Source organism: Podarcis erhardii (genome assembly GCF_964252035.2).
Source record: "Podarcis erhardii genome assembly, chromosome: 9".
Lineage (NCBI taxonomy): Eukaryota > Metazoa > Chordata > Lepidosauria > Squamata > Lacertidae > Podarcis > Podarcis erhardii.
The window spans coordinates 23,905,909-23,930,568 of record NC_138512.1 but is presented as its reverse complement, the minus strand read 5'-3'; the positions used below and the strand labels follow the sequence as shown (position 1 = coordinate 23,930,568).

Genomic DNA, 24,660 nt, shown 5'->3' with positions numbered 1-24,660 from the left:
AAGCACCCCACAAAACAAGAATCTTACCCCCCCACTTGCTCCCTCATTTCTTCTGTCATTCTCCTGTCATTAGCATATCCTACCCAGAAATACACTTTGCCCGTTCCCAGAACAGTTTAACCACCAATCCCTCTTCATGGGGAACTCACAGAACTGTAGCTCTGGGAGGGGACTAGAGGCCTCCTAATAACTCTCAGGACCCTTAATAAACGGCAGCTCCCATAATTATTTGGGTGCTGAGCCATGATAATTTGAAGTGGCACCATAGCACTTTAAATGCATGATGTGAATTTGGCCTGAGATTCTCCCTTTCAACCTTCTCCCTCCACACGTTTAGCCTGCATGCATTCAGGTGAATGACTTAATAGGACTTCCATTTGAAGGCAGTAACCACAATTTTGTTTTTTAGGTGTGACTTTTTGTGTGTGTCTTGAAAAAGGTATCTGAATTATTAGAACACAAAGACAAAACCCTCTGTTGTTTTGATAGAACAAATTAACTTTGCAAATATGGGTGCTTTTACTCTTCCACCACCTTTTATATAAATACCTTGTCCTCATAGAAGAAGGTTATTTTTTGCATTGTGTCCTTCGTTCCAGGCATCTATTCCCTCTGGGATTTGGCACACAATTGCCCCGAACAATCAGGAGCTGAGTGTGCTGGCTGAAGGGGATTCTACAATGATAAATATTTTAGAGGCAGAACCAAAGAATTTTAGCCAAGTGAAGGTTGCAAGAAAACAGCTTTGAGAAATGTAAATGTACATTTGATGGCGGGGGCGACGACGACACATTTTCCCTGCTCTATCGTATATAATCATTTTCTCTTTAGGCATGATTTGAACATTATGTGGGGCCTGAGTCAAACCATTTCATATGGCAGATTTTGGGGTCCAGTTAAGGATGCCATTAGGGCTTTTTGTTTGAATCATGCAAACTTTTTCACTTCCTTGACACTGTTGGACAAGATGAGGGAGCAAAACTCATTAAACAGGGAGTGAGTGATTCTCTCATATTCTAGCATTCCATATTTTGAGCCATGTGAAAAGAGAGGTAAGTATCTGAGATACGATATCCAAAGCACAATGGCTGTCTGAAACTAACTCACTCCATCATTATACTGTAATGGGATCAGAGGAGATTAGTGCAGGCAAGGAGAGCCACAATGCAACAAAGTTAAGGTCACCAACAGAGCAATCCTATAGATGTCCATTTGGAAGGAAGCACCACTGACTTCAATGGAAATTGCTCCCAAACAAGCATGTATAGGGTTGCAGTCCACGACAAACTCTTCTTGTGGGACTGTAGCCAAAAGAGGAGTTTGTGACTTTGACCAAAACATTCTGTTTTGAGCCAAGAGGCCTTATGAGAATGAAACCACTAAAGTGTTAACGACCAAACTTCAAAACACTCTTAGTACTATCATATTAGGACACCTTGCAAAGTCCATGGGGAGTGACACTGCATGGTGCAGGCTACTCTCATCAAAGTATACCTTGAGGTAAGTCATGCTGTTCCTAACTCAGTTACAGAAAAGACAAGAACATCTTTTTAAGGATTACCTTGTCAGAAGCATGCTGAGTACTTTAGAATCCAAAAGGGATGTATGGATGTGTTTTGAACTTAACGTCATTGGCTTTATGCAATCCCCATGCCAGAAATGAAGAGTCCATTGTATTTGGGCACTAAAGTGTAATAATAGAAATTCTCAGCTAAATGACTGGATAATTATATATTGCATTGTTTCTATGAATGTATTTTGCATTTCAAGAACAGAAAGCTGATACAAAACTTTGCATCGGGGATGAGCTCTACCCATTTACCAAGTCGAAAGAAAGCCACTTAATGTGTCTTCCTGGTTAGTAAAGATGGAATGAATCTGCACTTGACTGAAGCCCCAGTAAGACATTCAGGAATCACATAAAATCAGTGATGGAGGAACAGGATGGTATCCATTTTCTATACTCCTGGTCTCTGTGAGTCAATCCAAAGATCGCAAAAGAGTTTGTACACATACAGTGTGTACACACTGTGATTTTTTTCAGTCTTTTGAATCAATGCAGGTAAGCTAGGAGTAAGGTAAAAAAAGGTAAAGGACCCCATGGCGCTTATGTCCAGTCAAACGTGACTATGGGGTGCAACACTCAGGCCGAGTGAGCTGGTGTTTGTCCATAGGCAGCTTTCCAGGTCATGTAGCCAGCAGGACTAAACCACTGCTGGTGTAACAGAACACCATGATGGAAGCCAGAGCACACGGAAACGCCATTTACCTTCCCGCCACAGTGGAACCTATTTATCTACTCGCACTGGCGTGCTTTCAAACTGCTAGGTTGGCAGAAGCTGGGACAGAGCAACGGGAGCTCACCACCATCACAAAGATTCAAACCGCCGACCTTCCAATCGGCAAGCCCAAGAGGCTCAGTGGTTTAGACCACAGTGCCACCCGCTGTGGAGTAGAGATGGTGGGCATGATATCTCTCCGCACCACCACCAACACACACTGATTATCCATGGTTCCCAAACATCTTGCTTGTGTCTCTGAGCTAAAAGAAGAGGAAATTGACAGCTGCGAAGACCAGGAAACCCTGGAACAGAATTCTCCTGGTAATAATATTCCCTCAGTCCCTCCATAATATTGCTATGGGCTGCTATAACAGATCCTAGCCTGTGGCTCCCATGCTAGCATATTCAACTGTGTAATGAAGCAGCCCTTTTCCAAATTTGTTTCACCCCAGGGATGAATCCCTGAGTGTGACAAACCTCTCTGAAAATTTAAGTACCAAACAGATAGGCCTAGGAACCCATGATTGGTTGCTATTCCCTTTTGATCACACTTGTGCCCATTCAGACCTCTCTATCTGAACTTGGAGACTTTTCCTGGGCAGACCTCTCAGTGCTCTTAACTTACAATTACATGCTACAACGTTCTCTTTAAACTTTCTAGAATCCTTCCAAGAAGGCAGCCCTGATAATTTGTAGTTTATACAAATGATGTTGGTTTCTTTCACTCATCTGACATATAATACTTCACTGATGGATTTGTGCATAATCACATCTACAGTAGTTAATGTTGAGTGTTTCAACACCCAGGCTCTCCTTGTGGTTTCTTTTTCCTGCTTATACAAAGGAAGCCTTCTCAAGACAAGGAGGCAAGCTGTTCCTTTAGCTTAGATGTAGGGCGGGGGAATCAAAGGAGGAAGTGTGACAGCAGAATTGCACAAAGTATTAAAGAGCATGTGCCTAACCTTTTGAAACCGTAACTCTGTAATATGCAATCTTAATATGATTGGCAGGAACGTGTAATAACTAAACTGTGAAATTGAGTTGCACAGTGCCCAGAGTCAAATGCTTCAAACAAAATGAACTCTTTGACTTCAAAGGAGGAGCACACTGAAAGGACACAAAAGCTTGCCACAGTCAAAGACTACCTATTACTGAAGACATACGCCAGACCAAAGCAGCAGGTTATAAACTGCCACAGCAAAAGATACTTCAGAGTTAGTGACCTACATTTACACACAGATATGCATGTACAGTTTATACACATGTACACACACACACATACATACATACAAACATACATACATACATACATACATACACATATATATTGTACGTACACAGACAGAGAGCACACATTGACTCCTTTAAAAACAATTGTGTACTAACAAATTTGCATTTCTCAAATGGACCCTATGCCACATAGGGTGGGCATAATCAATGCTACAAGTGTCATTCGGTTACAGTGATTAAAAGCCACCATGTGCTACACTATGGTCCACTGAGAGGTCATGATTAACCCAAAGGTGTGATTTTAGCTCATGGAACCCATTTCATTTATTTTCTTATGTTTACATTCTGCCTCTCTTCCATTACAGAACTGAAGGTGCCATTCATGTATTTCTCAGGCAGCCGATGATCCAGGCAACTGACCAAATCCATATCTGCTTAGCTTCATCAAGGTGATGGTCTCATGTGCTTTCAGACTAACTTAAGTCATGTTGATTTCAACTGTTCTCTTCTAAACATGACTAAGGGTGCTTTGAGATGTAGGGATTTGTGCATTAGTTTTCCTAATTATAATGCTAGCACTTGAATAAAACATTCCCTTTCTACTGTGTTACCTATTGTGTTATGGAAACGTGGCTTTCTGATCAATTTCCAAAGACAGGAAAGAATTGTATGCCGAAAAACTGTCCAATATATCATCATTACGGTGCAATGATGAACATGTTTTTTGGGGGTTAAAATGCTTACCAAAAATAAATAAATCTGGAGGCAAATTACAAAAACGAGCACCAAAACTTTCCCTAGATTTTGCTTGTTTTTCCACAAGTGGCTTTTATGTCATGTGAGAGATATGTAAAATGTGGAAAATATCAGGTAAGGAAATGTGCACATGGAATAAAGCATGGTCTGAATGAAGCCTAAGGATGCACTCCTAGCCCCACTTACCTGGGAGTAAGCCCCATTGAATTCTATAGGGCTTACTTCTGAGTAAACATGGTTTAGATTGTGCTGTATTCCCAGGTCCAACCCTCTATGTGTGGCAGATAACTGCCCACCCCCAGCCTTAGGATCACAGTTAGCATTGATTACTCAATACAAGAGGATGGAAAGTGGGTCAGTTTGCCAAAATAGCTACATGCAGTGTTCCCTCCACAAATGGTGCACATGCTTGTTACATTAGACTTCCTATTTATTAAAAACCTATGGCTTGGAAGAACTTTCTGGCCAGGGTTGGTGGTCTTGAGATGAGCCTACAAGCAGGTAATCATGGGTAGCTGGAGAGCTTGCTCTATGCCTGAGTGACAAGTTTCTGTGACAGGACAGGTCACTTAGGCCACTTGGCCCCTGCTGAGCTTATAGCTGCAATGCCCCATCACACTCCCAACATCTCCAGCACTGGTGCCAGAGCATCACAGACTACAGGTTACTCCTTCCTCTGGGATGTTTCCATGGCAACCCACAGAGTAAGTGCTTGGGTACCATTGCTAGAGTCTGTCAACCCTGACCTCCTGAGACTTTGCCATGAGAATAAAATGAGGCTGTAGAGAATGTTTCTTCAAAATATTTATTGCTCTCCATCACTGCATTTTGGGTGAAGAGGAAAAAGGTGGATAAATTAACATGCCCTACTGTGACTAAGCCAAGGCATGTATAACTGAACTCGCCCCACAGTCTCCCCGTATTGAACTTTAGATTTTATTTAATTGATTTATATACCACTTAATCACTAAAAACCTCTAAGAGGTTTACATATGCTTCTCAGACACTTCCCTTTTGTTCTTAATGAAGCACCATGGACATGCATTTAATAATAACTGAATAATAATAATAATAGCTATACTTTTGAAATATAGTAGGGAGATACAAAATTCTCATTCCTAACTTCCTAGCTAATATTGAGCCATGCCATCTCTTCGGGGTTTGCTTATGAAGCTTTGATTCACGTGGCTTTTGGTCCTTGTTTTTCACAGAACTAAAAAAAGCACCTGAAAAAGGAATTTGCCTTCCCCCTCGTGGCTCTGCTCAGATATTGTTCCTGCTGTTCATCTCTGACAGATGTTTTATCTTCTTTGGAACTCTATTGGATCTTCAGGTAGTGTCAACCTTTTGTTCAGAGCATCTCAACCTCACAACTTTCACCATTTTCTTCCCAGGTATTCCACAATACTGAACCTCCAGATCTGTAACATAACAATACATTTGAGTGTGTATCAATGTGTGGTTTTTTTGGAAACAGACAGGGTTTGAAATTGGCTGTGACTCCCTTACGATGACCTCTGCCTCATAGTACTCTGCTAGTATTTTACGCCTACCTTTAGGAATTCTTGCCAAGAATTGTTGAATGATTTCACAGCACTGTTTGTTTTTTGATCTCTCGTGCTGTGGAAGATCTTTTCTATATACCCCTATTTTTGTGTAACAAGGCAAGAAGGAAGAAAAAGGGAAGGGAAAGGCCAGAGGTGATTCTAGAAGTGTTCTATCTAGGCAACTTTGCTCAAGCTAAAGAGAGATGGTTGAGTATCTCTGGTTTGTACATTGCTCTAAGTGCTCTCTGTGTGATAAATGCCTCTCATAAATTTAACAAAAAGTCACACAATCAAAATATATTTGGAACACTAAATACCACACTGTGTTCTTATCAGAGTCATACTAACAAATTCCATTTTTAAAAGGCCACAGTGAGATCCCTGTTTGTTCAGCTGCATGTTAAGCAAATCTAATACATTATCCATCTCAGGTTAATTTAATTCTAGATTTTGGCTTGTGCTGTACTTATTATAACGCACTCATCTTCATGATGTGTTATAATGCACCAGATACGCATCCAATGGACATCTGGCTCCCAGAGGCCAATGGTGAAAGGCAGGGAGACTCAGAACTGTATTAAGTTAAGTCATATTCACAGAAGAGCCATTGAAATGAATATGGTAGTTGTGACCATTAACTTCAATGGATCTAATCTGAATAGGACTACGGTCCACAATTCAAATCCCGATTCAGCAATGAAGCTCTCAATGGATGACGCTACCTCTAACCCAGGCAAACCCATAGGCAAACTCCAGCCCTCCATATGTTTGGGACTACAAGTCCCATCATCCCTAGCTAACAGGACCAGTGGTCAGGGATGATGGGAATTGTAGTCCCAAACATCTGGAGGGCCGGGGTTTGCCTATGCCTGATCTAACCTTAATGCACCTTGCAGGAATGTTATAAAATAGAGTGTTTGTGTGGTTATGTAGCCCACTCTCAGGTCTTTGGAGGAAGGTTGGGTTAAAAAGACGATAAATACATTTTTAAAGGAATGCATTTATTATCCCTTCTCACTCTGATCCTCTACTTGCAAAAACCCACCCAGACCATTGGTAACAGCTTTGAGCTCAAAGGGTAATCTGTGCATCCAATTCGCCGTATGTAGTCCTCTGAGAATATCAGGTTGCAAGAAAGGAGATTCCAACTAAACATTTGGAAAAACTTTCTGACAGTAAGAGCTGTTCGGCAGTGGAAAAGACTTCCACGAGAGGTAGTGGACTCTCCTTCCTTGGAGGTTTTTAAGCAGACTTTGGATGGTCATCTGTCATGGATGCTTTAGCTGTGATTCCTGCATCACAGGGGGTTGGACTGGATGACCCTTGGGGTCCCTTCCAACTATAAGATTCTATTGTTCTGCTATCTTTTTCTTGTGTTTTGGATATATCTTTGTGAAATATACCTGTAGGTTTGGTAGACGGTCTAGTTTTTTTTAAAAAAAAAATTAAGTGTTCCTGGGTTGCGTAGACATAGACCAATAAAATCTGCTTCTTCTTGGCAAAATAAAATTTTGTAAAGTTTCTGTGCGAGCACATTCACCAATAACACCCCTCAAAGGACTCGCCTATAAGAATGGAATGTAGCTGAACTTAATGGAATGATTGAATTTAAAAAATTGTATATTGAGCATTGGAGGGAGAACAACATAAATAGAGACACATTTGCCAAGGCCGAGACATTTCTGCAGTGTGGCAAAGCTGTGTTCCTGTAGTGCTTGAGGAGAAATGGTATCTTGAGCTGATAGTAAAGGACATAGTGATGGATCTCAAGTTCATAAAAAGTGCAAGCCTATGGGGTTTATTGTAGTTCCAAGGTCTGCAGTATTCCCTATACACAGTTACATGCCATCTAAGATGAGTGCTACAAACTAACAATATGGCTCCTTGCCATACTCTTGATAATGTTCTTGAGAACTACTGTGTCTTGCATTGGACTCCTTATCATAAGGCTCCTGTCCTGCTCCAAAATAATATCTAGATATTACTTCTACAGCCAATTCTGGAAAATGAAAGTAAGTGCTCTAATTCATCAAAGGAAAATCTGCAAAATGCATTAGTATGAACAAAGAACCAGCTTACCTAAGAATATAAATACAAGAGTTATTATCAACCCTTTCCCCACACATCCAATTAAAGTAACACCTTAAGCCTTGCTGAAGACCTTGTATGGCAAGAGACTTCAGATCAAACCTTCCGGGGGTTCTAGATGAAAGATTCCCTCTGATAAAAATTAGACGATAACCATTACTCACTTCCTTGCAGGACATCTTCAGGGGAAGAAGGGCTAAGAAGTAAACATAACGCAAATACCATGTAGAATCCCATAGGTTGTTGGATAGAAGAAGAGTAGAAGAAGAGTTTGGATTTGATATCCCGCCTTTCACTCCCCTTCAGGAGTCTCAAAGCGGCTAACATTCTCCTTTCCCTTCCTCCCCCACAACAAACACTCTGTGACGTGAGTGGGGCTGAGAGACTTCAAAGAAGTGTGACTGGCCCAAGGTCACCCAGCAGCTGCATGTGGAGGAGCGGAGACGCGAACCTGATTCCCCAGATTATGAGACTACCGCTCTTAACCACTACACCACACTGGCCCATAAATAGCATCTTGTACGGTTCCTTCCAGCAAATCCTAAAGCCAAGCTGGTGCCAAATGTATTGCTTTGCTTTCTGTAGGACCACATCAACAAGGCCAAGAGTGAGGTCATAACGTCTGGGCAGCAGTGGTGTAGCGTGAGAGGCAGGGAGGCACAGAGGTAGTTGCCCTGAGTGCAAAATTGTTAGGGGCACAAAATTTAAACACCCTGTGTTGCATCAATACTGCTGCATACTTCCGTCACTTAGCTCCATTGAAAATGGCTTCCCCATGTGAACCAGAAAGTGACCTCTCCAGACAATGGAACGACTCTTCTGATCTCTGCAGCTGCGATCTCCTGGGTGATGCGGATGCCATTAGGCACCTGAATGTGTATGCATACTCTGTCCATTTCCTTCCCTCCAATCCACACCCTCACCACAGCCCTGGCAACCCATGCTACACCACTGCTGGGGAGTCCAGGCCCTCTCTACACACTGCCCAGGCTTGCACTCCAGAGAGATTGCTTCCATGCTGCTGATGCAGCAAAGACAATGTGAGAGGCAGCAGTTAGGAGTTATTAAACTCAGACTGATTGGCGTAAGGTATGAGCACTACAGGTTGCCTTTGTCAGTGGGAGAGATCATTATGTCTCACTGGTGAGCTATTGCCCACCTTAAGCCAGGTAGTCCCAATCAACCCTGCAGATGAATGCAGTGCCTGGAGACAGGTGGTTATGTATTCACAGCAGTGACCAAAGGAGAAATGACTGCTGGGAGGGGTGCGGAAAGAAGAAACGCCATGATACACCAGTGAGCGTTCTTGATTGCTGTATCCATAAATGACTCTTTGACAGGAGATAACTAACATCTGGAGATAACTGCAGTCAGTTATTATTATGGGATACATTGAGGTGGACACACATGAAGCTCCTTTCAGACCTTTAGGTGGACACACAGAGGTGAGAGACACCTAGCATGTGCGAGAGATGGATTGAAATTTCTCAAAGGAGATTCTTCTGAGATAATTTCTGAGTTATTTCCCCTTCCTAGAAAAAGAGTGCCACTTTGTCACAGGATGTTCACCAGCTTTTTTGTGGGGGGTGGGGACAAAGACACTGTGCTGCTTTACAATTGTTAATGGTGAACTCAATCCCCCTGGAATTAATTGGTGGAGAATTTCTCTTTCCCTAGATAAATTGACTGAAATAGTTCTCTCCCCTAATCAGTGTTGGTTTTATGTATAGGCTAAGTAGGCTGAAGCCTAGGGCCTCTAAATCTAGGGGGCCTTGTCAGCCCTCCCGCTCCCCAGCGGGCAGACTCCCCTCTTCCAAAATTGCAAACCTAAGACTTCATGCGAGGGCAGGGCAACCCAGGCCTCTAAATCTAGGGGGCCTCACTAGCCTGCCCTCTCCCCAGTGCCGCAGTCTCCCCTCTCCCAAAATTGTAAACCCAAGACTTCATGCAAGGGCAGGGCAACTCAGGCCCAGCAACTATTAGACTCAGGGCTAGCCAGTGGGACCCAATTTGAAGCAGTGGGGTGCAAGTTTGTTTGTTTATTTATTTATTTATTTATTTATTTATTTATTTATTTTTGGTAGGGCCTCAGTTCACAGCCAAAGTCTTCAAAATCTTATAGATATAAATAAAATCCATCTACATTGCCCTGATGCAGGGGGCCCCTTAGGAGCGGCACGCGGAGCCCAATTTGGGCAAATTGCTCCAATTGTCTTACGGTCAGCCCTGATGAGACTGTGCAGGGGATTTGACTGACAAGCCCTGCACACTCTAGGTCCCTGGTGTCACTATTCAGAGTACAGACTCAAGGACTTGTTGTGGAAATAAAGGGATGGCACTTACTGGAAATCAGTTTTATCACCTCCCCCCCCCCCAAAAAAAAAAACCCCGAGACAATGAGCCCAGCCACCTTTTATTCACAGTCGCATAAGCACTACACTACAGCATGGCCATAAACCTGTACGTTCAACCACTGAAATATACACCCAATATGTAGCAATGGAGATTTATGTTACTGCTTTATGAATGAACACTGTGTTTTATGAATGGACTCTGTATTTTGTGAATTACCTAAGAGCCACCAATAGGGAGCTCTAGAATCTGACAGCTAACCAATTGGGTACTACCAAACAGCAACCCCTATTGCTGAAAGCAGGTAACCAACAGGGAATGCTTCAGCTCAGCCTTTGCACTGTTGACTGAACACCCCCTGCTGTGCAGATAATGGAGAAAGCTCGTAAATTGTATCCCTTCTGGCATCCTGGCCAACTCTATTATGTTGGTGTAAACCTGGTGCACCAGAAGCCCAGAATAGCAGCAAATAAAACCCGTTCATACGTCAGCGTTAGTCTTCCTAAATTTTAAAGCTCCAAAATACATGCCAAAATATAGCAGGTCTGGGAAGAGCAAGGCATACAATGGGCACCACCAGTGAAAAAGCCCTGCTCCGTGTAGCTCCTGCCCTGTCATTTGATAGGGTGCCCACTTGCCCTCCTTCTTGACATGGAATGCTGTCTATTGGAGTTTCCAGGTCCAGTACAAAGACCATAAGAAGGGAGAACAGGGACCTTGAAGTTCCCAACAGCTGTTAAGCAAGCAAACTCACAGGTCACCTTTGTCACAGACAGGCCGCTTATGTCCTGGCCAAGCCTGTACCCATTGTTTTTGTAAAACCTTGTTTGTCCTCAGTAACCAAAATTATATTATCAACATATACAAGCAGAAAAGTTGTTTTCCTTCATTTGCAAGGAATCGTACAAAACAAAGTGGGACTAATAAAGAAAAGTTCCATGGTGGCAACAGAAAGCAAACTAAAAATGCTTTTGCAGTTCATCAAAACTATCCAGGAATATCAAGTTCTAGGAAAAAAGTAATCCTTCTGGTTGGTTAATTGGTTCGGCAACTTCCATGCACATGATGTGTGGTGCTAATTATTTCCCCCAAGAGTTAAATGATAACTAATCAGAGGCAGCTACAGTTGCAAATGGCAACAAAATATCTGTGAAAGGAAAAGGAGCAGGTTTGCTCAAGTGTGTTGCAGGTAGAAACACTGTTTGTAATGAAGTGAGAGCAGTAGTTTACTTGCTCGGATTAACAAATAAGAAAGTTTTGAGAATTTAAATTCTAGATTAAAGTTGATTACTTAATTGAGAAGGGGAGTGTAACAAAAACACTGGGGCCTAATTTTAATAGTAGAGTGCCTGGTATATGGAGGGCAATCTCATCCTTTTATTTCCACACTGTGGCTGCAGACTAAAGGACTCATCATGAGAGCTATGAGATTCAGGTGAGGGTCAGATGCCTTGTCAATACCTTGTCAATCCCAGCAAGTATATAACAGGAAGACCTGGCCTGCCCAGGGTTTACAAAGTTCAGATATTGCAAAAGTTTTTCAGTGTTAATTTTATTCATTTTTAAAAATCACCATGGTATTTAAAAATAATATCTTATGTTCTTTAAAGGAGAAATTGTGAGTTGCAGATTTTTTTAAAAAAATCACCATGGTATTTAACAATAATATCTTATGTCCTTTAGAGGTGAAATTGTGAATTGCAGAATTTTAAATACCCATCATCATCCTTGGCTTCACTCAATGTTGTTTATAACACACTTTCATTTTCTTCTAGTTGTGAGGGTGGGGAATTGGGAGGGGCTTCACAAGTAGAGTAGCCTAGGGCCTCTCTTCATCTAATTCCAGCCCTGCCCCTAACACATTTTTTCTGCCCACAATTAGGATGGAGAATTTTGGGAGACTATTTGTGCATAACTCTACTTTTGATTTTCCCCTCACATCCGTGTGTTCAATCTATGCGTGAGGAAAATATCCCAAAGCAGCTAGGATCAGAGCAGTAGCTTCTTATTCTGTAAACACTGGTGCTTTTCCTGATCACTATTATGCCTGCTTTCACATCTAGCAAAGTGGCTTCTGACCCTAAAAAGCTTAAACCTGCAAGAAATCTATTAGTCTAAGATACCTCATGGCTTTCCGTTTGTTGCAGCTACCAGACTAAAGGGACTACCATTCTGGGACTGCATAAATTAGGGTTTAAGATACATTTTTAAAAAAATAATAAAACCAAACAAACCCAGACATGAAGTATTAAGCAACTTAGTACTTAAAAGTATTGAAACATTTCCATTAGCCTTCAACTGTATTGAGTTTCACCTTTCACTTCCATTCTGCTTCCAACTTTGAAGTTATTAATCCTCTCTCTAAATGAAGTGGCTTTACTGCATTTGTCAGTATCTTCATCTAGGGGATGAGACCATGGAATGTGATTGCATTAAAAAAAAGTGATATTTTTAAAAATGATACATTTAGACTGAATTGAGAGCCATCGTTTACAGGTACAGTCAACATGATGCTGTTGCTGGTGATTAAAAGGGCAACATTTTATGCTGCATTAATTAAACACAACTAATTTAATGTGTCACTTTATTTAATTTTCTTATAATATGAGGATTTGCCACTGCTCATTAGCAAGGATTTCTTTATTTTTGTTAAATCTTTGGGCAAGATATATCTATTTTAAAAATACTTTTCACCCTTCTTTTGTGCCCAAGGTCCTTCAAGGCAACTAACAAGACATTTAAAAAAATTAAAAGCATGAAACTATATCAAAAAGTAGCTGAGCTAATAACAGCTGAGGGAAGAAAGGGACAGCCCAGCAACTAAATGAAAGAAAATTCTGTCTTGGGGGGTGGGCTCCAAATGACCCCAGAAATAAACAGCATGATCTTGACCTGTCACCAGAAGGTCCACAATAAAAGGATGGAATGAACCTCCTACAGGAGGGAATTTCAGAATTTCTGTAGCACTGTATAAAAGGCCCTACCCCAGGTAAGCTTCCTCTACACCTTGCATGGTGAAGGAGCCTACAGCAGGTGTCTGAGGAAGAGCTAAACAAACAGGTAGTCTTGGCCCTTGGGCAAACTCTGGTGCAATTGAACAAGCATCCACAAGGCCTGAGTCAATGAGGTGCTCAAAAAGAGTGTTGTTGTCTATGTTGTCTATAAGAATAAAAGAAAATTACTATAAATTAATTTGGAGATGGCATTTAACACCAGTCAGATGAAATCAAATAAACAAGGAATATTCTTTGTTATGTTGGAGAGGATGCCAGGAAACCAAGAATTATGTTCACATGTGATGGGGGTATAAATATGTACAAATTCTCTGGCAAAGGGTGTTTAAGGAAATAACAGAAATCACTGAGTTAAAGCTGACCAAAAGTCCAGAGGTAACATTATTATCAATTTACACACAGGCTATGAAGGACTTGCTCACAAATTTATTGACAGCTGCACACATTATTATATCTAGGAAGTGGAAGGGGCAAGCAGAATATAAAATGGAAGAATGGTATAAAGAGGTGTGGGATATAGCTATTAATGATAAATTAACATGCGCCATTAATGTAAGATGGGGAATATGCAGGAGAAATGATTTTGAGGAGATATGGATGGTGTTTGTAGAATTTGTACTGTTAAAATGGAAAGGGACCAAACCATCGCAAGAGGTGTTGAAATTTTGGGAGGTTGGATAGTTAAAATGGAATGGTCGTGGTGGTGGGGTGCACATTGTTATTTTTATTTATGTATGATTATTACTTTGTCAAAATAAAATAATCTCTTTTTTTAAAAAAAAGAGTGTTAGTAATAAGGTTCCACAACAGACAGACAAGGATTAAATAGGCCAGAGGCAGAGGACTTGATTGAAGATTAACTGGAGGTCACGTTCCAGATCAAGAAAAGAGGGCCAGAGAGTCTGCTTGACTACCCCTTGAGATGACTGAGGAACTGATTTTTACATCTTCATGATTTCTGTCCCTTTCACAAGCTGTGGGGGTACAAGCCTCATTCAGTAACTGACTAACGTATTATATATATTTTCTTTTGTGCAATCTTGCCTAATACATTTTACGATTTTACGATTCTGTTATTTCCCCACAATATAATGTGTTGTTGTTGTTGTTGTTGTTTAGTTGTTTAGTCATGTCCGGCTCTTCGTGACCTCATGGACCAGAGCACGCCAGGCACTCCTGTCTTCCACTGCCTCCCGCAGTTTGGTCAAACTCATGCTGGTAGCTTCAAGAACACTGTCCAACAATCTCATCCTCTGTCGTCCCCTTCTCCTTGTGCCCTCCATCTTTCCCAACATCAGGGTCTTTTCCAGGGAGTCTTATCTCCTCATGAGGTGACCAAAGTATTGGAGCCACGGCTTCACGATCTGTCCTTCCAGTGAGCACTCAGGGCTGATTTCCTTAAGAATGGAGAGGTTTGATCTTCTTGCAGTCCATGGGACTCTCAAGAGTCTCCTCCAACACCATAATTCAAATGCATCAATTCTTCGGCGATCAGCCTTCTTTATGGTCCAGCTCTCACTTCCATACATCGCTCCTGGGAAAACCATAGCTTTAACCTTTGTTGGCAAGCCACAATATAATGTAGTGTTTTATTATTTTCACTAGAACCAGGGAAATAAGGATTCCAATCTGTACTCAGTCATGAAGCTCACTGGGTGGCCTTTCAGCCGAAACTACATCCTAGGGTTGTTGTGAGGATAACATGAGAGGAGGAAGAACCATGTATGCCACCTTGGGCCCCTGCTTTTAATGGCAGCCCCAAGTTGAGCACATTATGGCAATCTAATATGGAGGTTACATCCATCTTGTCTGGATTAAGTTTCATTTTGTTGGCCCTCATCCAGCCCATTACAGTCTCCAGCCACACTCTATTGTTCTCAGAACACCCTGTGTGATTTGTGATTATGTATAGATTTGGGAGAATGAGGATCTTATTATTCTACTTTTGCTCTGAACACCCAGAGGCTGAAGTGATTGCAAGATTTTGAAAGCCAGAAACCCTTTTAAACAATTAGGCAACAATCCCTGGACTGCAGCTTCCCCCACTGAACTTTCAGAAACACTTTAAAGTGCCTTTTGAAAACTGGTTGCAGGAGAAACGTTGCACATAGATTATTACTTGCACTTATACCAGCAAGCAGAACTACATGCTACGAAAATATGTGTGACTGCCTCACATCTCCTAATGTCTCCCCAACAAAATGAGTTTCCCCACTCCAACTCTATCACATTGCTCCCACACAGGAAAAATCCTACTGACACCTCCTCATGCATTTTGCTTCACTGAGGAAGAGAAGAGATGTTTTGGAGCTGGTTTCACATAAAACCCAACAAAGAGGAAATTGTGCCCCACTTCAACAGGTAGAAAACCAGCACGCAAATTGAGATCTGAGCATCAAAAAGCCACAAAATAGTATAAACCCGTTTGTCAGGGGTTCAGGGAGAGAGGCGCAGATGAGGGAGGAGACAGAGAGTGAGGGGGAAGGATTCCAGAGTGACGAGGAAGAGGACGACAATGACCCAAGATTGTCCATGAGTTCGTCCAGTGAATCGGAGGACTCCCAAAAGGGAGCCCCTCTGGTCAAGCCAAGGGAAGCTAGAGGGGGAAGCAGTCAGGAGCAGGGAAACGAAGGGGGAACCCCCAGTGGGAGTTGGAGAGCGAGACCGGCCGCTCCGCTGGAACGGAGTGAGGGGGGAGGAGTGACCAGTGTGTCAGAACGAGCAGAACAGGAAGCAGAGAGGGGAAGGAGATCAGGGCAAAACGTCCTGCCGGAAGGGGAGGAAAGTAGTATCGAGGGCAGTGTAACGGTCGAAGGCAAGGTCAGGAGCAACGTACGCGCGCCAAGTTCAAAATGGGAGGCGCGCGGAAATGAAGAGAGTCCTGGGGAGGAGCCTGGTCCCAAAGCCCGAAGGAGGGGGGAGGAGGCGGCAGAGGACTCAGCCTCTGGAGAGTCCCGAAGGGAGAGAACACAGGGGGGCAGAAAGACCCTGCGGAAAAGGAAAGAGAGGAAGAGGTGGACCAGTACAAGCCTCTTAAACTGGTGTAGAGGGGGGACCGACTCAGAGGGTACTTCAGCGGTCTAAGGGTAACAGACGTAGGGTCACGGAGCTCGGATGTGAAGCTAATAATGTTCTTCAATAAAAACTTTTGTACATAAGCCGGACTGGACTTTGGTCTCTTGTGAGCTGGGACCACGGGTGACTCAGACACCGTTAAATACAGCAACTTTATATCATAAATACAAATAAATTAAATGTGACATGGTGCACCAGGCCAACTCGTGGACCAACTCTACTTTACAATGATCTCTGCAAACATGCCATGAAGTCTGGCAACTTCAACCTGGGAATCCCTTACAGACGACCACAGTGCCTGGAGACAGGCAGTCAAGTCATATATCCATAGCAGTGACCAGAGGAGAAACACCATGGTGTATCTGCAGCACCACAATTGGATGCCTTCATCTGCCCTAGCTGCAACAAAACATGTCTCTCCTGCATCAGTCCCTACAGCCATAGCAGGTGCTGAAACCATCCAACAGCTTGCCCTCTCCCCCAAAGGTGCAGTCCTCCATTGTCTCCCAAGATAGATGGATGCCAACTCAGCAACTCAGTTGTGACATAACCAATAAATATTCGGGGGGGGGGTGTCAAATAAAACAATACAATTAACCAAATGCATTTCAACCAACGGTCTTCTTCAGTGATCTCTGAATGTACACACACTATATATTAGAGACAAACAATACATCAGTTCGGATACTCCATGCAAAAATATAAAACTGAGTTACAACACCTGCAAACATTTATGATTAAAAAATTGCTTTCTATGACTAGTTCATACTATTCAGCTTTCTGGTCTCATATCAGCCATTATTTGCAGCCACAAATGAATGGAATTTCATGCTGCCCTGAATATCAAAAATGACTTGAAAGGATTAATAAATCCTTTTAATAAATAAGTTCAGTAAAGGAAAATCTATGGTAAGCTCTACTTAAAATTGTCCAGGAATGGGAAAGAAATCGACTACCTTTTTCTGCCTTCCAAGACTAGTGTGGAATGGTGAGGAATAAAACGGCTAGGCTAGTCTTTTCTAAACATAACTAACAGACTTGTTGTTGTTTTATCTGTTATTGGTAATTCCTTCTTTGCTTCCATCCCCACTATTCCACCATTTCATTTCTTTGTCATACATTGTCTGTTTTTTAAAAATTATTTCAAAGTCCTTTCCCCTTATTTCATTTGCCAGCTTTGCTTTCATCTTGTGTAAACTCATCTTCTTTTGCTTCTCTGTGCATCATCTATACAATGCAGAGTTGTTACATACCATGCTTATATCAGGATACATTCAGTTTTATTTTATGTTTTTCAGCTCAGAAACTGCAAAGTCTGAGGAAACAATTTACAGCTCCATCACCTTCATAATCTCTTTTGCGCGAATATGGAAGTTTAACCCTAGGCTACAAAAAGAAGTTGAGATTAACCAAGAAATGACAGTAGACGTGTCAAGATCTAAGCAGCCTAATATGAATGCCACAAGACTGGCTAGGCAAGACCTAGAATATTAATGAATATTACCTTCCTCTCCTTAAAACAGAAAGGAAAAAAATAACCACTTTATTCGGGGCTAAATCATGTTGCTGGTTGATTTGATGTTTAGCCTGCCCTTCCTCAATTTTATTGATCCCAGAGTTACATGCTATTAAGAAAACAATAAAGCAGCTGTTTTAATTTTAATACAGTAAACAAACTATGCTTCCATCTGCCCATCAAAAAGACATGGACAAGAATGCTGTCAGACAAGCCTATCTCTCAAAATGTTAGATATTGTGCCGTGCGCCAGGTTGTATTCAAAATATATGAGACTACTTGAACGTTTACATTTTATTGCTATTGGTATTGCTCTAGTCATTGTTTTCCTTTGTTTGATTTTTTTCAAAATACAAAGCTAGATACCATGCCCTACCTTATAAAGTTATGGGCAGACATCAGGTTTGTGTGGTCTACTTTGTTGTTTTACTAAAACCCTAAGGGCTACTGACTGAAGAGGGGTACAAAATAGTGAGTGGAACCAGATGCAAAAATAATTCAAGGGGTGGAGCAAATTACCTACTACACTCCCATCAGCTTAAATGACCCAACACACAATACAAGTGCAAACCAACACCTGAGCTACTACATATCTAGGATTCTAAATCTAGAAGCATAGTTTAGAAGGAAAAAAGAGGGTTTTATTGTTAGTGCTAAGCAACTGGGAGCCAGTTGCTGATCTACTGCAAATCATTCAGCAGCCTACTAGTCAATTCAAAATGGTATGAGGCTGTTGAAAGTACTAGATGTTCTCCTAAATATACATCTGCTTTGAGATTAATACATTACTCCTCAACATCAGGGATGGGGAGCTGCAACCCTCTAGATGTTGCTGGACTACAGTGTCCATCATCCTTGGCCTTTGGCCATTCTGGATGGGACTGATGGAAGTTGGAGTTCATCACCTGGATGGCTCACTGGTTCCCCATCCCTGCTTTAGGTTTTGATAGGTATAGATATAACCTGGCAATCCACCACTAGCATATGCAACTGAACATTACGGTACCATAGCTTTTAATTTAGCCTCTTTGTAGGTAGGAAGGCATATCAATCCTCATCACAACAGATCTGCAATTAAATTATTCATTTTAAGTTTATATATGACATAGCCATTCGGGATAATTTATGCAGTAGATTTCACCAAAAGAAATGATACATTTGCAGTGCTGTCTTTATTTATGCAAGTCTTCAGCGGGATAATTTAAAGACTACAGAGCCAAGTAATAAATCCTACTGAGAATAAATGCAGAATGCCTAGCAGTCCAATACCTGAAAGAGAACCAATGCCGTATGTGCTCAGCATCAACTTTGTCAGAGTTGAAGCACCACCTTTCAGATAAATAACTACTTAGAGGTTGTTGTTTTATCACTGTGCACCTAATGATGGCATCTGAATTGAAGGCTGTGGTGAACTTTGACCTGTATACCTGAAGGAGCATCTCCACCCCACCCCCCTCGTTCAGACACTGAGGTCCAGCTCCAAGGGCCTTCTGGCGATTCCCTCACTGCAAGAAGGGAGGTTACAGGGAACCAGCAGAGGGCCTTCTCGATAGTGGCACCCACCCCATGGAACACCCTTTTATCAGATGTCAAGGAGATAAGTAACACTACAACCTTTAGAAGATACCTGAAGGCAGCCCTGTATCGGGAAGTTTTTAAGGTGTAATGTTTTATTATGTTTTTATATATGCTGGAAGCTGACTAGAGTGGCTGGGGTAACCCAGTCAGATGGGCAGCATAATAATAATGTGTGCCGAAGAAGAGAAGGAATGGTGGAGGTCTCCCCGCCCTTCTCCTGTAGCTTACAGTGAGGAGGAAGGCAATCTCAAATTACAGCAGGGCTTTGAGGAAGATAGCAGCTCAGAGACAGGCGAACAGCCGAGTTATGCTGTGTTAGGAGGAGGGGAGATAGAGCAGCTAGCTAACAAGTCATTGCGCAGAATACCTGACACCTCTTCTCTCAAAACACGGCGTTTGTTAAGGTTGTTAGAACAAAAAGCAGAGACAATTGTCCACAGACAGATGCTATAGAACATGGATAGGCAAACTAAGGCCCAGGGGCCGGATCCGGCCCAATCGCCTTCTAAGGCCCGTGAATCAGTGTGTTTTTATATGAGTAGAATGTGTCCTTTTATTTAAAATGCATCTCTGGGTTATTTGTGGGGCATAGGAATTCGTTCTTTTTTTTTTTTTTTTTTCCATAATGGAGCAACTTCATTATGGAGTATTTTTTTCCATAATGGAGCAACTCCATTATGGAGGAATGACCGGCATTCTTTGCATTTTACTGTGATAATTGAATAAATCATACGTAATAACTTTCTTGTTTCCTCCCTGCCTCTTGGTGCCATCAGGGGAAGGGAGAGGATTCCTCAAGCCTGACAGATAACAACAACAACAACAACAACAACAACAACAACAACAACAACAACAACAACCATATACCTTGAAGCCATTGCAGGTAATTAAGAATATAACAAGTTGCCTTATACTGAATCACATCATATCTAGACCAAGGATGAAGAATCTAGGACCAAATGTGGCTGCTAGGTTTCTCCATCAGGCCCTCAGCTTGCCAGGCTACCCTGCTCAATGGCCATGATTCACACCCCAAGTCTTCTGCCTGGCTGGAATAGTTCCTTGAACTCTGTAATGCCCGTTGCTTGCCTTCATGGGGTGTGTGAGTGCACACCTAGCCTACTGTGCAAAGTAGTTACTGTATATTTACATCTGTTGCTCTGCCCACCTTTTCTTTCACCTGCCCCAGTCCACCACTGACAGGTTGCCCAGAAATTAACATGGCCCTTGGGCCTGATCTATCTCAGTTTTGTCTACACTGGTAGCAGCTCTCCAGCATTTCAGAAGGACATTTTTACTAGCCTTACCTGGAGTAACCAGAAATTCAACCCGAGACCTTATGCATGCAAAGTAGCTCCTCTACCACTCAGTTGGATTCTTCACCATATAATTGGAGGTGTCCTATTAGGGAGATTGTAATTTAAAAAAATTCATTCCCTTTGTTCGTGCAGTAGAAATTGTATCAACATACATCACAGGATTCTGGAATTAAGTTGTCTTTATGTTCTTCTTGCCTTTATAACAAAGGCTCTTTCTAGAAAACAAAAGGGGTTTTCATAGGAAAGGCTAATGCAAATTGGAGTTCACTCTAATGAAAAAAAGGTACAGGGATATGGCTTAGACAAGAAACGGAGACAATTCCTTTTCAGCGATCTTTGCAAGAAATATGCTCTTTTTGTTCCCCATGAGCCAATTATGTGTTCCTTCCATAGTAACCATAAATGAAAGCAACTCTGTGAACATTTATTTAATTATACAGAGCCTTATTACTTCTTTGTTAGGCTCAAGTTGCCAAGTTGTTGGTGAAATGTTTGTAGAACAATTAGCCACTAGGGAAGTTTCTTCTAATGACACAGAGAGAGTAGCCTATAGCTGCAAAGCAGCAGGAGCTGTCTCGTTTTGGAAAGTCCAGCTGAATGACATCCCCACCTCTGTCGCTGCCCAAAATGGAAAGGAGGAGAAGTGTTCATCTTTAGGTCAGAGGGTTGGTCCTTTACAGGGTCACAAGAGGGAAGAGCCTGGGAGAGGTAGTTTAGAGACAGAGGCTTAAAAGGGATCAGTTTGGCCTCAACCTTTCTTGGAGCAAGATGCTCATGTGGAGCTATCCATGGTCCTGAAATTGCTAACGTGCCTTGTTCTGTGGCACCCAGCATCAAACCTGCTCTCTAACACAGTTCAACTAGATGTTAGTCACTCTGTGTATATTTGGTTTATACCCTCCGCTACTTAGGATAACTGGTAACAGCCTTATCCTACATCTGACACGAGTCCACTTGCACATTTAAGGTTGGTCATGTAAGTGAACTATTCAGTTAAGCTGCTGGTTCAGGCAAGGTGGTATTCAGGGGGCTGAAGACATGTATGTTGGAAGGGGGCTGGGCCCCCTCAATTTTGAGGGGCCTAGCGTGCATCATGCATTGCAGGTTCAGTGGCCGGCTCCTCCGGAGGGCTCGGCCTCACCCAATGACATGCTGCACGGGTGATGCAAGCCAGGCCCCCTGAATCTTAGGGGCAACTTGGCACTTCTGGTGGTGTCTGCAAAGTGGTTGCATGCATAGCTCTTACCACTTTTTAGATTTTGTAGTAAATACAGATCTTTCTTCATCACCTGCATTGACTCTATGTTTTGTTGCAATTTATCCCCAGTAATTGGTGGGCTAAACCACAGAGCCTAGGACTTGCCTATCAGAAGGTCGGCGGTTCGGGGTGAGCTTCCATTGTTTGGTCCCTGCTCCTGCCAACCTAGCAGTTCGAAAGCACGTCAAAGTGCAAGTAGTTAAATAGGTACCGCTCCAACGGGAAGGTAAACGGCGTTTCCGTGCGCTGCTCTGGTTTGCCAGAAGCGTCTTAGTCATGCTAGCCATATGACCCGAAAGCTGTACGCCAGCTCCCTCAGCCAATAAAGCGAGATGAGCACCGCAACCCCAGAGTCGGCCACGAGTGGACCTAATGGTCAGGGGTCCCTTTACCTTTACCTAATTGGTGTGCTAGGCAACATGCCACCATGTGCTGTGACTCAGGGTCTGAGATCTTGGAAACTGCATCATATACAGTTGCAAAAATCACCAAGGTTGTGTGTCAACTATCCCTAAAGTATTACTGCACCTCAATACTCCAGTATTCCCAGTATTGGTTAAGGCAGTGGTGGCAGACCTATGGTCTTCCCAAATGTTGTTGGATGCCAACTCTCATCAACCCCAGCCAGCATGGTCAATAGTCAGGGAGGGTGGAAAATGCAGACCAGCAATGCCTAGAGAGCCGCAGGTTCTCCACCCTTGGATGAATGCAACAAATTATGTTTACAACCAATTGTTTTAGTTTATTTGCTTCTGTTTGTGTGTGCCCTTGCATTGCAACTGGTGCATTCACATTTGTGTATAGCAAGACCAGGAAAGGGAAACAGTTTCCATTTTATAAATGTAATTACCATTAATAGGGAAACATACACCTTGAAATTTCAGATAATATGGCTGCTTTTATTCTCCTTCCCTAGTTGATTACAAACAATTCCAAAATAAGCTTTCGTCTAATTAGGTTGTTCTAACAGGGATAAGTCAGCAGGATGAGCCTACAAAGCTCAGTGGTGCTTGATGTTTGGAATAACCTTTCTCAAAAGAGGAGAATAAAAAGAAAGGAACTAGATTATTGTGGATTTTCCCCCCTATCAAGTTGTGTTGTATGGAGATTTAGCTCCTTATCTCTGTGTGGTAACCTTTAAAGAATTATTTTTCATCGGTACCTTTGAACAACTTCAATTAAATCTGACAGTGTAAGCTCCATTAAAATCAATGTGTGGATAGGATTGTAGCCTAAGTCAGACATAGAATCATAGAATCATAGAGTTATAAGGGACCCTTAGGATCATCTAGTCCAACCCGCTGCAATGCAGGAATACGCTGCTGTGCCTTATGGAGATTGAACCTGCAACCTTGGCATTATCAGCACTATGTTCTAACCAACTGAGCTATCTTGTCTTGGATAAGATGTTTTCACCATTTCATAAGAGTTTTGCTCCAAGTTTTTAGGTCTCCATTCTTTTTCTTTGGTGCCAGTATTTGGGAGATTTGGCCAGTATTTGTTGGTTTGGGAGCAGGTAAAGATGTGTCTGGACCTAAGTCAGTTTTCAGGCACTGCTGTTCAGCTGATCAGAGCACCAGGCTTGGGGATGATGGCCTTGCGGGGAAGGGGGGTGGGATTCCTTGTCATGGTCTATCTATTCAGTTGTCAAAGTAACAATCAATGTGATTAACACAAACCATACAACCTTACATGTAAAGTATAGCCAGGACTGTGTTAATATTATTTCTTCTTGTAAATTTTCTCACATGTTTAAAAGAACACCATTCAATAAATTGTAGTGGTGTGGGTGGGAGAGAGGGAGGGAGACTGTGACCAGACCCACGTGTGCAAATTTATCATATTGAGACTGTGATAAATCAAACCCATTAAATGGGCTACAAATGGAATAAATAAAGCATTCAAAAGTTGAAGAAATGGAGAGAATACCAAGGAGGTTCCTGACCTGGGTGCCATTTAGTCTATGACCAGTCTTAGAGGCATCTGTGGGCATATCAAATGAAGACACAAAGGCCACAATTCTTCTAGTGAGGGCCAATTCCATGCTGTTGTCTACTATAGAACCCCAGATCTGTCGGGCGTTTTGTTTTTTAGGGTGGGTTGCACAACTATACTGCTTGCCTAGCCTGCCAGTCCTTGAACCGAGCACCTGACATTCTCTTATGCCCCCAAAGTGGCAGTAGTGCCACTGTGCCCATGACCACCACCTAGTGTGGCAGCTGAGCAAAGGACCTGTTGTTTCTATAAAAGCAATATGATAATCTAGGTCTTAGTTCACAACTGAATTCTCTCTGAAGCCTCCCTCCTCCTGAGTAGACCCTTCCTCCCCAAGAAAACCCTGGTGATAGACCCCTGGACATCAAATGAACACTCAGACTCCAATTCTCCCATTGGGGTTGCTGTCCTGTTTGATCTTGAAATATGGGACAACGGAGGAGAATTAGGGGTTGAGGAAGGATGTGGTTGAAGTGGCTGTTAGAGGAATCTGGCAACATGTCAATGAGACTAGGTATTTGGGGCTATCTCAGGACTACAGTAAGTTCTTCCTGGTCCCCAGATGTGTTGGGTTTCTCTGAGGGTCCCACACCTCTTCCTTGAAGGAAGTCTCTCCAGGGTCCTGTTCTGATGGGATTGTGATACACTGG

At 42.4% G+C, this 24,660-nt stretch overlaps 2 long non-coding RNA genes across 2 annotated transcripts in view; one reads left to right on the top strand and one right to left on the bottom strand.

Moving 5' to 3' along the window:
• The first annotated feature begins 2,320 nt into the window (after positions 1 to 2,320).
• On the top strand, positions 2,321 to 5,615 carry LOC309349698. The gene is made up of 3 exons (XR_014160104.1): positions 2,321 to 2,603; positions 3,878 to 3,961; positions 5,480 to 5,615. It is a non-coding gene; the product is annotated as an uncharacterized lncRNA (long non-coding RNA).
• LOC309349686 overlaps positions 5,366 to 24,660 on the bottom strand; it is a 32,460-nt gene continuing 13,165 nt past the window's right edge. Inside the window, exon 3 of the long non-coding RNA XR_014160081.1 lies at positions 5,366 to 5,689. This is a non-coding gene — a long non-coding RNA (uncharacterized lncRNA). The remainder of the gene's footprint in view (positions 5,690 to 24,660) is intronic.